This window comes from Sciurus vulgaris (assembly GCF_902686455.1).
Source record: "Sciurus vulgaris genome assembly, chromosome: 12".
In the NCBI taxonomy this organism is placed as follows: domain Eukaryota; kingdom Metazoa; phylum Chordata; class Mammalia; order Rodentia; family Sciuridae; genus Sciurus; species Sciurus vulgaris.
This window is the reverse complement of record NC_136473.1, coordinates 10,344,796-10,358,522: the sequence shown is the minus strand read 5'-3', so window position 1 is coordinate 10,358,522 and position 13,727 is coordinate 10,344,796. Positions and strand designations below refer to the sequence as shown.

The following is a 13,727-nucleotide window of genomic DNA, read 5'->3' as shown; positions in this document are numbered from 1 at the left end:
TACAGAGGGTTAGGTACTGTCTATCTTTTCAGACACCCACTGTGGATAAGAGGGGACAACTGGAACTATGTTAGTGTGAAGATTGGGTTAAATGAGGTAATAGGATTATATGGGATCATGGGATTCAATGAAAATAAGAATAACTCCTATTTTAGTGGAAGGATTAAAGTAGATAATGAATATGAAGTGCTTAGCTAATTGTTTGGCTTTACTAATTGCTAAAAAAATTGACAAATCACAAAATGTGACTGAAGAGATTATTTTGGCAACAAAACAGAGTTGGAAACTTTACATTTTCTGACCAGGTTAGTAAGGTTGGGCTAAATTAGGCTGCAGTAACAAAACTCACTGGTGTGAAGTTGAAGAAGAATATAAAAAAAGAGAATGTTCTAAAGTCTTCTGGTAATTTAAAATGGGTTTTGTACAGAGGACTAAAATCAGAGAAGTTTCAGACTTCATAACTCTGGAATTGTGGGAAATGAAATTCATCTTTAAAGTTTTAGTAGATATTCTATCCCCAACCAAATTATCACTATGGTGTTGAAGGGTCTGACCTCAAGTTCTGAATATGTTACCTCTTGCTTTAGTTTGGATCTGGAATGTCTCTCAAACACCTACATGTAAAAGGCTTGCTCCTTAGCTTGATGCTACTGGAAGGTGACAGAACCTTTAAAAGGTGAGAATTCTAAAGTTGGGAAAAGGGAAGGTCATCAGGGTCATTCCCTTTGAAGAGATATTGGAATCTAGACTTCTGATCTCTTTGATTCCTGACTGCCATGAGGTAAGCTGTTTTGCTTCACCACAGGCAGCTATGGGGGCCAACCTACCTGGGATTGAAGCCTCTAAAACCTTGAGCCAAAATCAACCTTTTTTGCTTGTAAATTAATTATGTCAAGTATTTTGCTACCATAATGGAAAGCTGACTGATCCTCTCTTATATGCCCTTTCATGGGAAGGAAGTAAAGGTGATAGGAAAACCATGGAAGGGTGCCTCTTGGATCTCCTTCAGCAGCCAGAAGCTCCAGCACCATGTTCATTGGAAGACTGGTTTTTCCACAAAATAATCCCAGGAACTCTGAGGGGGACTGCCTCCTTCCCTCCTCACCTTTCCATCTGACTCTTCTCCCCTTCCTCCTCTTGCCATTCAGGATCACGCCTGTGTTGCCCTCTCTCTCTCTCAGCCTCTGTTCCCTCCCTGTGTTCTCTCACAGGCTTTTCCCTCAATAAACATCTTGAAGTCTATGTCCTTGAGAACCCAGACTAATATGGATATGCTCCACCGGACTGGAGAAGGGAACCAAGAATCGTGACAGCCTGAATCCAGAAAACAGTGACACAGCACAAAGGCAAGTAAAGAGGATCCTCATGATGACAAAGGAAGCTTCCAGAAAGAGCTTCTGCAGAAGGCAACCAGTGCAGAATGCAGTGAGCGAGGGGACCTAGGAGAGAAATTCTCAGGAATAAGAGCAAATAGAGTTTTTAATGTGATTGACATGTCAGAAGAAGGCTTATCCACCAAAGGAGAGGCTGGGGATTAACTGGTCACAGATACATAAAAATCTAAGCAAAGTAGAATCAACATGCATCAGCTGCAGAAAAAACAAGGAGGAGAAAAGGAAAATCATATCGAATATGTAATGATAGAACGCAGGGGTGGAACAGCAATGATTTCTCATCTGTAAGTGGAAATTCAGTAGGTGATTCCCAGAACTGTAAAATCAAAATCAAGTCAATATCAAGATGTTTTCAGACTGAAGTTAGAAATATTAAGGGAACCCATTAAAAGATTTGAAAATAGTCACCCCAGGATGGAGGAAATAATGACAGACTAGGAACGACTGTTTTTACATTATAAGCTGGCTACAACAATTCATTTCCTTAAATTGTGTGGAAGTAGGACTTTTATTAAGCACTGTTCTTGTTAAGAAGACTCCCCCCAAATAGAGTGAGTCTTACATGATGTTAGAATGTTTTCTTTCAAATCCCTCTCCCTCGCTATCTAGAATTACAATCACTAATTCTCTGGACTTCACAGTGTGCGTACTTGGTAGAGTTGCTGTAAGAATTGAGAAAACACATCACATGGTACTTGCTAACACATGCAGAAGAGATGCGTTATGGATCTGTGCACACTTTGCTATTGCCTGGTCCTGTTGCTGCTGAGCTCCTGTTTTGGAACAGTTAACACAAACTTGAGCATCTGTATAACCCAACAGGTAGGAACACAGCCTTTGGAGCTTGACTACCTAAAATCCCCAGTGGTTTTAGTCAGCTTTTTGCTAAACTGAAAAGAACAATTTTAGAGGAGGAAAAGTTTATTTGGGGGCTTACAGTTTCGGAGGTCTTGGTACATAGACAGTTGACTTCACTCCTCTGGGCTCGAGGTAAGGCAGAAATCATGACAGAAAAGTGTGGCAGAACCAGTTCACATGATGATCAGAAAGGAGAGAGAGAGAGAGAGAGACAGAGAGAGAGACAGAGAGAGAGACTCCATTCTGCCAGATACAAAATATATACCCCAACGGCAGCGCCCCAGGGAGCCACCTCCTCCTGCCACGCTCAGTTGCCACTCATTTAATTCCATCAGGTGATTAATTTACCCAATCATAATCTCTTAACCCAATCATTTCTAATCTGAACTTTCTTGAATTGTCTCATACATGAGCTTTTGGGGAACATCTCACATCCAAACCATAACACTGAGTCACTAATTTTTCAGGTCTTTGATCTTGGACATTGGTTCGACTTCTCTGTAACTGGTTATATTACCTGTGAAGTGTGGGGAATTAAAAGACTGACTTCCCTATGGTTGCTGGGAGGAAGAAAAATAAGTTAGAAAATGCCCAAGACACTAAGGATACTGCCCAGTATATAGCAAATACCATGTATGTGCCAGTTATTATTATTCTGTTGCATTAAATCACTAGGATATGTCTTTGATCATTAAAAGACCTTTCTGTTAATATATTTCCTGAGGACCTTTTAGAATGTAGGTTAGGTTAGACAGTGGTACTGGTAACAATGAACCCGACATTAAACTTCAGAATGATTTTTCTTAGAAGACAAACCAATTACTCTGCAGCACCTGGTTGCCTAAGTGTTAGTTCTGGAATCAGACAGGCCAGGTCAAATCCCAGCAATAATACTGAGCAGCCATGTGACCTTGAACAAATCAGGAAGTTTATTGATTTCTTTGTTATTTTGTTTCCTTGTCTGTAAATGAATATTACATAAAATTTACCTTGTAAAGGTATGGTAAAGATTAAATCTGACACTGCTTATAAAGTGCTTATTGTCATTGCCTGGAACAAAATACATTTTCGATAAATGTCAAATGTTAATAGGATTATTAGCATTGGCAATACTGAAATGTTTCCCTCCATTCAAGACCTTGATCAAGAGATACATTTTCTGAGGGGCTTTTTCCAAAAACTTACATCAATTTCTGCTTCTTTAAATGCTCACTCATTTGATGTATTTCAGAGAGTTGAGTTCTTATTATTTATTTATGGCCTATGGTAATAAATGCAGTAATTTTTTATATTAAGTATATAATTTTCTTAAAGAAAATCTCCCATTTACTTGACTCTATACAGATTATTGATGCTAAGAAAGCATCTGCTAATTTATTTCTTAATTGACAAGACATTTTGTAGATGCATGTTATACAATCAAAAACAATAAAAATAGTAACATTAGTAGTTCTGAGTGCTCACTTCACGCCAGAGACCCTTCGCTGTGTCCTGCAAAGCATCATGGAAGCAACACTGGAAATCCCATGTGAAAATCAGGTATCTCCTGCTGCCTCCAGAAGTCGTGGCTTAAACCGACATTGCCTGATGACTTTTCACATACCTGTAGGTTTTCTGCTTAGGCCTTCTGAGGGTGTAGCCTGGTCTCCCACATGCAGCTGCATTCAGCCTGCAAATTGGTGGGAAGAGAGCTCCAAGGGTCCAAGAATGCAATTGCATGAGACATGGGAGCATGTTCCTCTCAGTCCACAAACTCTTTCCCTCCTAGCATCTTTGCTGAATGGAGACTTGCAGCTGTGTTCAGCTCTGGTGGACTGTGTTCCTCCTGTGCACTATGTTGGTTGTGTTGTGCTTGCCTGCATCATGTGTTTTGATGGCCCCCTGGCCAGATTCCATGTGGAAGCAGAACACATACAAAACAATAACTGCAACAGGGCTATTTCTGTGAGGTCTTAGTATGTTTTAGATGCTATAACAAAATATTTTGTATTGAGCAATTTAAAAACCAATGGAATTTATCATTTACAGTTCTGGAGTCTGGGAAGATCCAGGAGCTATCAGATTTGGGACTTGGTGAAAGTCCTTTCCTCATGGATGGGGCTTGGTCTATCCTCACAAACTCCCATAAACCCTTTTATAAAGGCACTGATCCTGTTCACGACCTGGTTAACTTCCAAATGTCACCATCACTTTGGGGGTGAATGGATTTTGGGGGAAACCAAACATTCAGACCACAGCATGGAGTAGTAATCTATCCAAAGTGTAATCTCAATTTTACAGATAAGGACCCTGGTTCAGAGGTGTTATGGATCTTGTGTGGGTCATATAGCCAGTGGTGATAGTAGCAGAATTTGAACTCCACATGGTTAATTCCATTTTATTCCTACTTCTAGTGAGCTAGTAAAATTCAATTTTGATTTTGCCACTAGAATTTCATTTGGGTAAAGTCAACATAGTCATGGGATAAGCTTGCAACTTGACCCTTGTGCTTCCCACACCACATACACAAAAGCACAGACATAGTGGCTTCACCCTCCCAAAGCCATTCTCAGTTCACAGTCCTCTGCTTCCTCCACCACAGAGCTTCAGAACCTACTTCTTGGCCTTGTGTGCAGCAGGACATAGATATGAGCCCCTGTTCTGGATTGTGAGTGGTGGGCAGTATTCCTGGGAGGGTCACACCATCTAAAATTATTAAAAATTAGAAACGAAAAGTCGTACCCCATTTACGTACAATGAATCAAAATGCAGTCTGTAAAAATAAAAAGAAATTTTAAAATTCATCTTAGGAAATGTGTTCTTCCATCATTTTCTTTTTTTATTTTTTAACCACCGCACTGAGGCATAATTAGTATATAAAAGAAAGGCACATATTTAGTGTCTGTAATTTGGTGGGTCTGGACATACGGATGAAGCTGTGAAACCACCACTCCTGTCAAGGTAGTAAATATACCCATCACCTCAACCATTTCCTCCTGCCCCTTTGTTTTTTACTCTCATAGTAACAACACTTAACAAGGGACCTACCCTCTCAATAGATTTTGTTAAGTGTTCACCAGGACTGTTAAATATGGGCGCTAAGTCGTACAGCAGATCTGCAGAACTTTTTCATCTTGCATACCTAAAACTATATACACACTAGACAAAAATCTTTCTTGTTTTTTTGCACCTGATGGAAAAAAGCCTGGTGGAGCTGCCTGAGGATCAGCAGACATTTCAAAAAAGTGAGAGTGAAAGCTAAAGGCAAGGTTGATGGATCAGAAACCAAAGAAGGAACCCAGATCCCTGGAGATGCGGCTGAGGGGCTGCAGTGCCCCAGTCCCTGCTCTGCTCTTACTTTTAAGCGAATTATGTGCTCTGTGCCTTGCATCTGAATGCACCCCCAGCCGTGCTGAGATAACAGTCATTTCAAAAGAACAGGTTGGCATGGCAGAAGCTTTCCAAGCAATTAACAAAATAAACGATTCAAGCAAAACTTTATAATGTCAATTATCTTTATCATTTTGCAGATGATAATTTTGTTTTGCTGAGGAAAGAGGCAGTTGTCAAAAGCATGGAGATGATGAATTCCATCCCCAACCTTTGTTTCTAGAGACCCAGTCCGTGACATCAGTTCAGGATGCTCTTGCAGACTACCGACCGACCTGCTGTCCTCAGACTTTTGCACCCACGTATTATAGCTTCATAAAATAGTGGTCAAAAACCTGAAACATATTTGGAAAATTCAAATAGAGATGGATAATATCATGGACAATAAATTTATGAACATTAGTGTGGAATCAGCACACAATGTCCCAAGTACATAGTCTGAACTAAAAATTTATTTCTAAAATTTAAATAGGGAAAAGTAGCTCATGATTCATTTACCTACAGGAATCACCCTAAATTAAACACACAGGGTCATTTTAGGTTAGAAATGCAAATGAAAAATGCTGTTTAATTATTTCACGACAGGCATACCCTTCCCAGAAGAACAATTAAAAAGTGTTCATCTCTGGCAGCTTTGGTCGCCACAACCTTTATCTGATCAAGTCCAGAATATTTCCATTAAGTGAAAATCCCACTTATAAGTGAAGTTGTAGGGCCTGGGAGGGCAGAAGGCCATTCCTCGCTCTAAAATTTATTCCATCCTTGGAGGAATAAAAAAGAAGGAACACCACTGAAGGAGGGAGGAATCATTTTGGTTCAACAGTTTTGTTTTTTCTTTTTTACCAAGAAGAGATTGAACTATTATAAGGAAGGAGGGTTGGTGTGAAAAACCCTGGTCAAGTATCAGAGAATTTAATGGGATTTGAATTCTGGGTTGATAAACACCTTCTGTTCAAGGAAAATTAAAGAGAACCTTTTGTAGAATTTGGAGGTCAGAGCTCCATTTTATCTTTATATGCAAGTTGAAGGGCAGAACTGAGATAATTAACTAGATCGTTCCAGGAAAAAATAAACAACACTCTTGTATCTGAAAATAGCTGGGATTTTATGCATAATTCTCTCCAGTTTTCTTTGCCAATTCTGAAACCAAAGCAAAAACAAACTGTTTCAGCATAGCAGGTACAAGTAGGCTAATTAACTCTCAAACAAAGGCAGGCGCCACAGCGCAAGCCTGTAATTCCAGCACCTGAGGATGCTGAGCAGGAGGATGGAAAGTTCAAGGCCAGTCTCAGCAGCTTAGCAAGATCCCGTATGAAAATTAAATATACATATATGTGTATATATATATATATATATATATATATATATATATACTTATATATATAATTTTAAAAAACCGCTCAGACATGTAATTTGGCTAGTAACTAGAGGAAGTAGAAATAATAACTGGAGTCCTACCTGCAGAGAGCTTATAGTTGAGTTGGGCAAATGAAAGCCATCACACTTTAGGAAAACCCAAAACCCCACTGAGAACAGGAGAATGGGAACAAGCATTGGCAAGTCCTGGAGGAGGAAGGTGACCCTCCCTGACCCTTCCTGTTTCAGTGATTGAGTAGGCCCTGTCTTAGTCTGGAATGCCATAATGGAATGCCAAAGGCTGGGTGGCTCGAACAACAAATTTTCTCACACTGATGTTTGCCACATCATATTCAGATTTTCCATGTTGGGCAAGACAGGGAAGCTCTGTGGTTAATACACAGATTTGGAAATCAAGTGATATGGACTGAATGTGTTCCCCAAAATTCATGTTGAAATCATCCATCCCAGTGGAATGAAATTTGGAGGTGGAGCCTTGGGTTTCGATGAGGTCAAGAGGGCAGTATGGCCCTCCCAGGAAAACTGCCTCCCACTGCCCCATGACTGATTGGGCCCTTATGGAAAGAGAAACATGTGTACTTGCGTCCTCTCTGCACCATGCTAGGCCATGCCAGAGGCACCACCTGCAAACCAGGGAGAATCTCCCCACTGGAAACCATTCATACAGGCACCTGCTCTACCACTTCCAACCCCTGGAACTATGAGAAATAACTTTGTCTTGTGGAAGCCACCAGCCTATAATACATTTTTATAGCAACCAAGCTCACTAAGACACCAAGACCAGGAGACTGGGCTCTGACTTACTAGTTTCTAGCTGTGTGAAGCTGGCCAAATTATGCTCATTCACTAGTCACATTTTTCTCATCTTATTCTATTAGAGAATAAGAACTCTCTAAATCACAGAGCCCATACAAGAACTCAATGAGATGCTACATGTAAATTGTGGAGGACACTGCAGAGCACATCATAAATGGCAACTATGGTTATCAGTCTCCTAGACTTTAATTCAAATAATGCTTGGAAGCAAGAAGTAGCAGAAGCATCATGATACAGAGAGTTCAACCAACACTCCAAGACCACATCACACGTTTCAGGGGACTGGACTTCACCTGAGTGTACCTCACCACCAAGACAACACTCTGGGCCTGGAGCTGACCAATGTTGCCTTGCGGACAAGATCCTGGGAACGCAGAGGTGGAAAAACCTAGACATACTGGCTTACATACCACACCTGTGCCCTAGCTAAGACAGACATCTCCTCTGTGTGCATAGGTGAAACCACAAAGCTACCCTCTGGGGCTCTTCTTCCATGTTCTCTTCTAAACAACGTTTTAGCTTACATTTATTTGTGCTTTCAAATCACTTTTGCAAGAAGGCTCATGTTCTAAAGTAAATCCAAGCCAAGCTGCCCAATTTATAAACAGATGAGTGGCGATGGTATAGGGGAGACTGAAACAAAGTCTACTGTGGTCCTAACTGCCGCTCTCACTGGTGACCAGTGACAGACAACCTCAGACTCCAAATATGGAACTATCCCCACTGGGTCTCTGACTTGTTAGTGGAGAAGAGGAATACAATGTGACAAAGTATTCTGGGCCCTGATTATTTACAATTACTCCTTAACCACTACCCTGCAACACAATATTTGGATTGAAATTCACTGGTAAACCTAATGGCAAAGCAATGAAGCACCTTCTAAAAAAGCAGGAACCCAAGAAGGGGAAAGCACCACTCATGAAAATCCCTGATAATTAGATCCTGCACTGGCATCCGGCAATAAGACCTCTGTCCCATGGGCGTATTATCTTTCCAGGAGTAGTGGCCAACGGTGCTAGGACCCAACTGTGTGCGTTTGCAGAGTGGTTGGCTAACGCTCTGGAATGCAGTCTGTGGCTGTTCAATGCATTTTTTCCTTGGAGCAAACAAGCTGGCTCTAGAGGTAACCACACATAGTCACTTATTCCCTTTAGCATCCCCAAACAAGCCAGTGGCCTTCCCCAAATGGCAAAAAAAAAAAGGCTGGGTTATTTTTAAATGTCCTCAGTTTAACATGTTTCACAATGTACAATTTCCCAACAGTAAAAATAATTGTACAACTGTTAAAATTACAAGAGAATTCTGAAGCAGACATATCAAGTAGGGAAAGAGGCAACTGAGTGTTATAAGAAATCCATGAGAAACGCATGAAGATGGAGAATTCCTATTTTGAGGAGTCTTATTTCTTTTTTGGTGAAGTCCTATTAAAATTCAGTCTAGAAGAAAACCAGATATGACTTTTGGTGATAATCAGAGGAGGCCACTGGATGGATTTTTTTTTTTTTCTTCCCCAACATGTTTGACTTCCTGTATGTTTTAAAATAAATACGGTCCAAACGAATTTTGAGGAATGCAGCCAGGTCGTAAAGCCGGGAGGATTATAACAAGTCAGGGAGGCTGAGGTTTCTTGGTTTTCCATAACGTTCCTGCAGAGGCTGCCCTCCTGGGGAAGGGGCGGTCTTCACTGAAGCCTCTGCAGGAACGTTATGGAAAACCAAGAAACCTCAGCTCCCTGACTAAGTCAGATCAAGTGAAAGTGACGTGACAGAACGTCCCACGGCCTTGAACACTTTTGCCATCCCCAGGTATACAGGACACCCTAGGGCGTCTCTCCACCCTGCCTTCTTCACCTGCTTTCTCCTGCTGACCCCGGAGGAGGTAGGCACACCAGACTCTCTGATCCAGATGTTGGGGGTAACAGCTGCAGGGTTACCACTGAGATCCCCCTTTCTAAAACCAATAAGAAAAGCATACATTAATTCCACATTTTAATAAATTTGAAATATCCCATCTCCTGGATAGCTGCTTAGGCTACACAGCAATTCCTTTTGAGTAGCATGTGAAATCAGCAACTCTCACATATGTAACAATGAAAATGGGCCTGGTTTTTAATGTATGCTATTACTTCATACTAAAAGTGACTCGTTAACATACCTAACTACTGACAAGTCACTGTTATAGTCAGCCTTGTTTTTAAAAGGCTCAGGTAATTACCTGAAGGAAACATTATTTCCTTGTGAGATAGTCATTTCTTGGACAACTCCTTTCATCTGTAAATGAGGAAATGAGTCAGCTGTACTAAGTATTATCTCATTGTTGGTGTTTTGTTATTCGGCAGGAATAGGAACAAATTTCGTTACCCACAAGGCCTGGTATTACCAAGTATACAGGTCACTGTTGAAATCTCCTCCTCAAACAACGGCAGGTTCTGTTGTCAGAGATCTTAACAGTCTCTGATTGGAAAAGTGCCTGGTTGGTCACAGGACTGCATGACTCACCGCACTGCTCAGCATTAGCTAAACACAAAGCTCAACGAACATAACCGGCTCCATGATGTCATTACTTTTCTATGTATCTTTGACATAGTTTAGATACAGAGGTTGTTGAGTAATAGGCGAAGCTTTCAAATAAGAAGAATGTGTCTGAAATACCTAGAGGAGAAAAAAACAAAAACAAACAAAAAAAAACATTTCGTGAGTATGTTTGAATGCAAACACAATACCAGGTCCAGGAATTCAGGGATTGTGCTATTCGCTGATATGAAGTATTCCACACGGTTTTACAACCTATAAACTAATCACTTGGGCTGGTTAATGTTTAACTCCACTGAAATGTTTAGGGCTTAAGTAACTATTAAGGAATCCAAGCATGGTACTGATTAAAAAGCAAAAGCTCTCATCTATAGTTACTTGAAACCTAACAAAATAACATGTACAGAGAACTTCAGTGTGTTTCAAACTTAGTGTTTGCGTACAGGCATGAGTATCTTCCTCTTCCTTCTACTCTTTGGCATTATTTAAGGAGCACATGTTTCTTTTTCTAGTACAGAAAAATGAAATGGAAAAAAAAATGTTCCAAGTTTTCTCAGAGCGAATTCCATAGGGTGAAAAGCAAAAGCCAAAGCAAACCGAATTGAAGTGACAGCGGCCTTAGGTTTGTGTTGAGACCTTTTATTATAAGGTCAGTGAGACTGCGTGAGGGAGGATGAGCTCACTGTTTACCTAACCCACAGGCCCAGAAGGGCAAGTGTGAGAGGGACTCCCATAGGCAACAATTGGCATAAGAGCAATCTCTTCTAAGAAAACAAATCACTCATTTTGGGAAAACCCTTTCAAATATGAAAGCATATTTAAATGAAGCTGATGCTCCTGCTTCCTTGGGGTGGATTTATTTGGAATGGTGGAGAACTGGGTAAGGCAGGGAGTGTTTCATTTGGGACCGTGTTAGGATCACGTGATGAAGCTATGTTTCTTTCAAATTGAGCAAATCATTGTGGAACTTCCCTTTTCCAGTATTGCCTGTTCGTTTCTGGGAAATCTTAAGACAACATAAAAGTATTGTCACTCAAAAGAGGAAGTCAAGGATTTGTGAAGAGCTGCTATAACCTCCAACAAATGCAGCTTATTTTTGAAGAAACTTCCATCTCAACCTATTGTCTAATTCATTCCATGAAAGGTGAGGTGTAAGTAATGGATTTCTGTCAGTAAGAGCTTCTTTAATTAAAATATTACTTAATCAAGAACTTTCAAACAATCTGTCCTCCATACTCAAATGGAATTCTGAATCAGTTCTAACAGCTATGTCCATGGCTTAGAAGTCCATCTACAGAACTCTTGATGTGAGTCACCACATCTGTTCTTCCCCTTGTAAAGTGGCCTCTGCCTCTGGGCTGACTTTAGACCTGTCCTAACTTACCTGTCATCCTTTATGCTCTGTATCCATAAAGCAGTAAGGACCACTCTAACCTTGAGTGATTACGGGTGGGGAGTGAGAGAAGAATGGGGGACCTTTGGATTATGTAGAGGGAAATCAGAGGGAGGGGAGTATGAAAAATGTTGGAATGAGACAGACATCATTACCCATGTACATGTATGATTACACAAATGGTATGAATCTACATCATGTACAACCATAGAAACGAAATGTTGTACCCCATTTGTGTACAATGAATCAAAATGCAGTCTGTAAAAAATTATAAGATAAATTAAAGAAAGATCTCTCATCACAACCAAAAGTCAGCATCAACAAAACCCAAGGCCATTTTCAAAGATGATGTTAAAATATGAGTAGCCCAAAAGTTAATGTCAATTGTTTCCCATTGCATGTGCTTCTAGACAGATTCCAACTGTTAGTAATGACCACCCAAATATGTTTTCAACAAAGGCATATGATTTACATCATTCTGACGTGCTAGAAAAGAGCACATTTATATAAACTTATCTTAGACTTGAAAAACTTAGTTTAAAGCAGTACAAATGTCAAAGAGTAATGCTATTATTTTTCCCTGAAATTTGTTTAAATTGTGTCTATTATGGAGGACGATTTTCACAAAGACTATTCTATACAGACCTCCATGGTACACCTGTGCTGTAGCTGCCAAATTAGTCTTGGATACCCCAGCCTCCTGTCACTGACTGGTCCCACTCCATCATATCAGGGGTGTGTCTCCTGTTTATGTCTTCAGAGTCCACTGCATACATAAAATATCTTTCCCAATTAAACCTATTTTTGGTAAAACTTATTCAAACTAAATTACCCAGGATTATTACCCCTCTTGAATACATTACCACTTCAGATTAGAGATGCAATACCTCCTTGGCTCAAATGAAAAATAAATACCATTATACATGGAAGCAGGAAAGTTCTCCTACAGCCCCATATGTTTACATACAGTTAGCTTCTTCTGAAACATGTATATTTTCTGATTCAGTTCTCTATCCTTTAAATATCATTATTTTTAAATCATTATGTGATCAAAAACCAAATTAGTTTTTCAGACTAGTAATTTTTCCTATATGTGAAATGTCTTACAAATTTATAGCACTAAAATCACATATGCTATTCAGTCAACAGTTTTCTTCTACCAGATGTTATAAACTCACTGAAAATCAGTATCCTCATGGGAAACATAAACTCCCTAGAAGCCATGTCAACCAGTCAAACTGGGTGGCCAAGAAAAGGGAACGTGATCATTATCATCATCAGCAGCATTTATCTGGTTTTACTGCCCCAGTAAAACCATCCTGCAAATAATCATAACTCACATATTCTCCCCAGTCTCAGAGGAAATGCCAGTCCACCCATGACCCTCCCACAGAAGCCTTTCCTTTGATACATGCTAAAAATTCTTTATGTAGTAAAATTGTGTATATACATATATTATATTATCATAGATTTATAAGCATCAGGATCTTTCTATTAATTACCATGTCATATTCTGAAAGCATTTGCATGCCAATTTTATGAATAAGCAAGAGCGTTATAATTAAAAAAAAAACAATTTGGAGCTAAAAATAGTAGCATAACTATTTTTCTATGTTTCAAGAAAGACCATTCTGCTTAAAACCAGTTAAATATTGTGTAATTATTTATTTCAGTCAATTTGAGCCATGTGATGATTACTGATTCCCTTCCAAATATCTTACTATCAAGATCAAACAAAGCTGCTCAGAGGCAATAGTATAATTTCAAAGCCTCATATAAGGTCAATTTCCATCTGGTCTTTCCCATCCTAAACCATGATAGCTGACTCTGGGCAGGACTGAAGATTGCTTGTCTTTTGAAGCACATGAATCATGGAAAACCAAGGACTATAAATTGTATAAAAATCGGAACCTAAGCTGAAATAATGCACAAGATAGGGAGTAACTAATGTCCCCAGGTAGCTGCTCCCCAGAAGTCTATGTGTGCAAT

At 39.8% G+C, this 13,727-nt stretch overlaps 1 long non-coding RNA gene across 1 annotated transcript; it reads right to left on the bottom strand.

Annotated features, from left to right (window-relative positions):
* Window positions 1–7,792: 7,792 nt before the first annotated feature.
* On the bottom strand, window positions 7,793–10,154 carry LOC306641653. Its single transcript, XR_013758233.1, has 3 exons — window positions 10,029–10,154; window positions 9,665–9,764; window positions 7,793–9,250 (listed from the first exon to the last, which is right to left on the bottom strand). It is a non-coding gene; the product is annotated as an uncharacterized lncRNA (long non-coding RNA).
* Window positions 10,155–13,727: the final 3,573 nt, after the last annotated feature.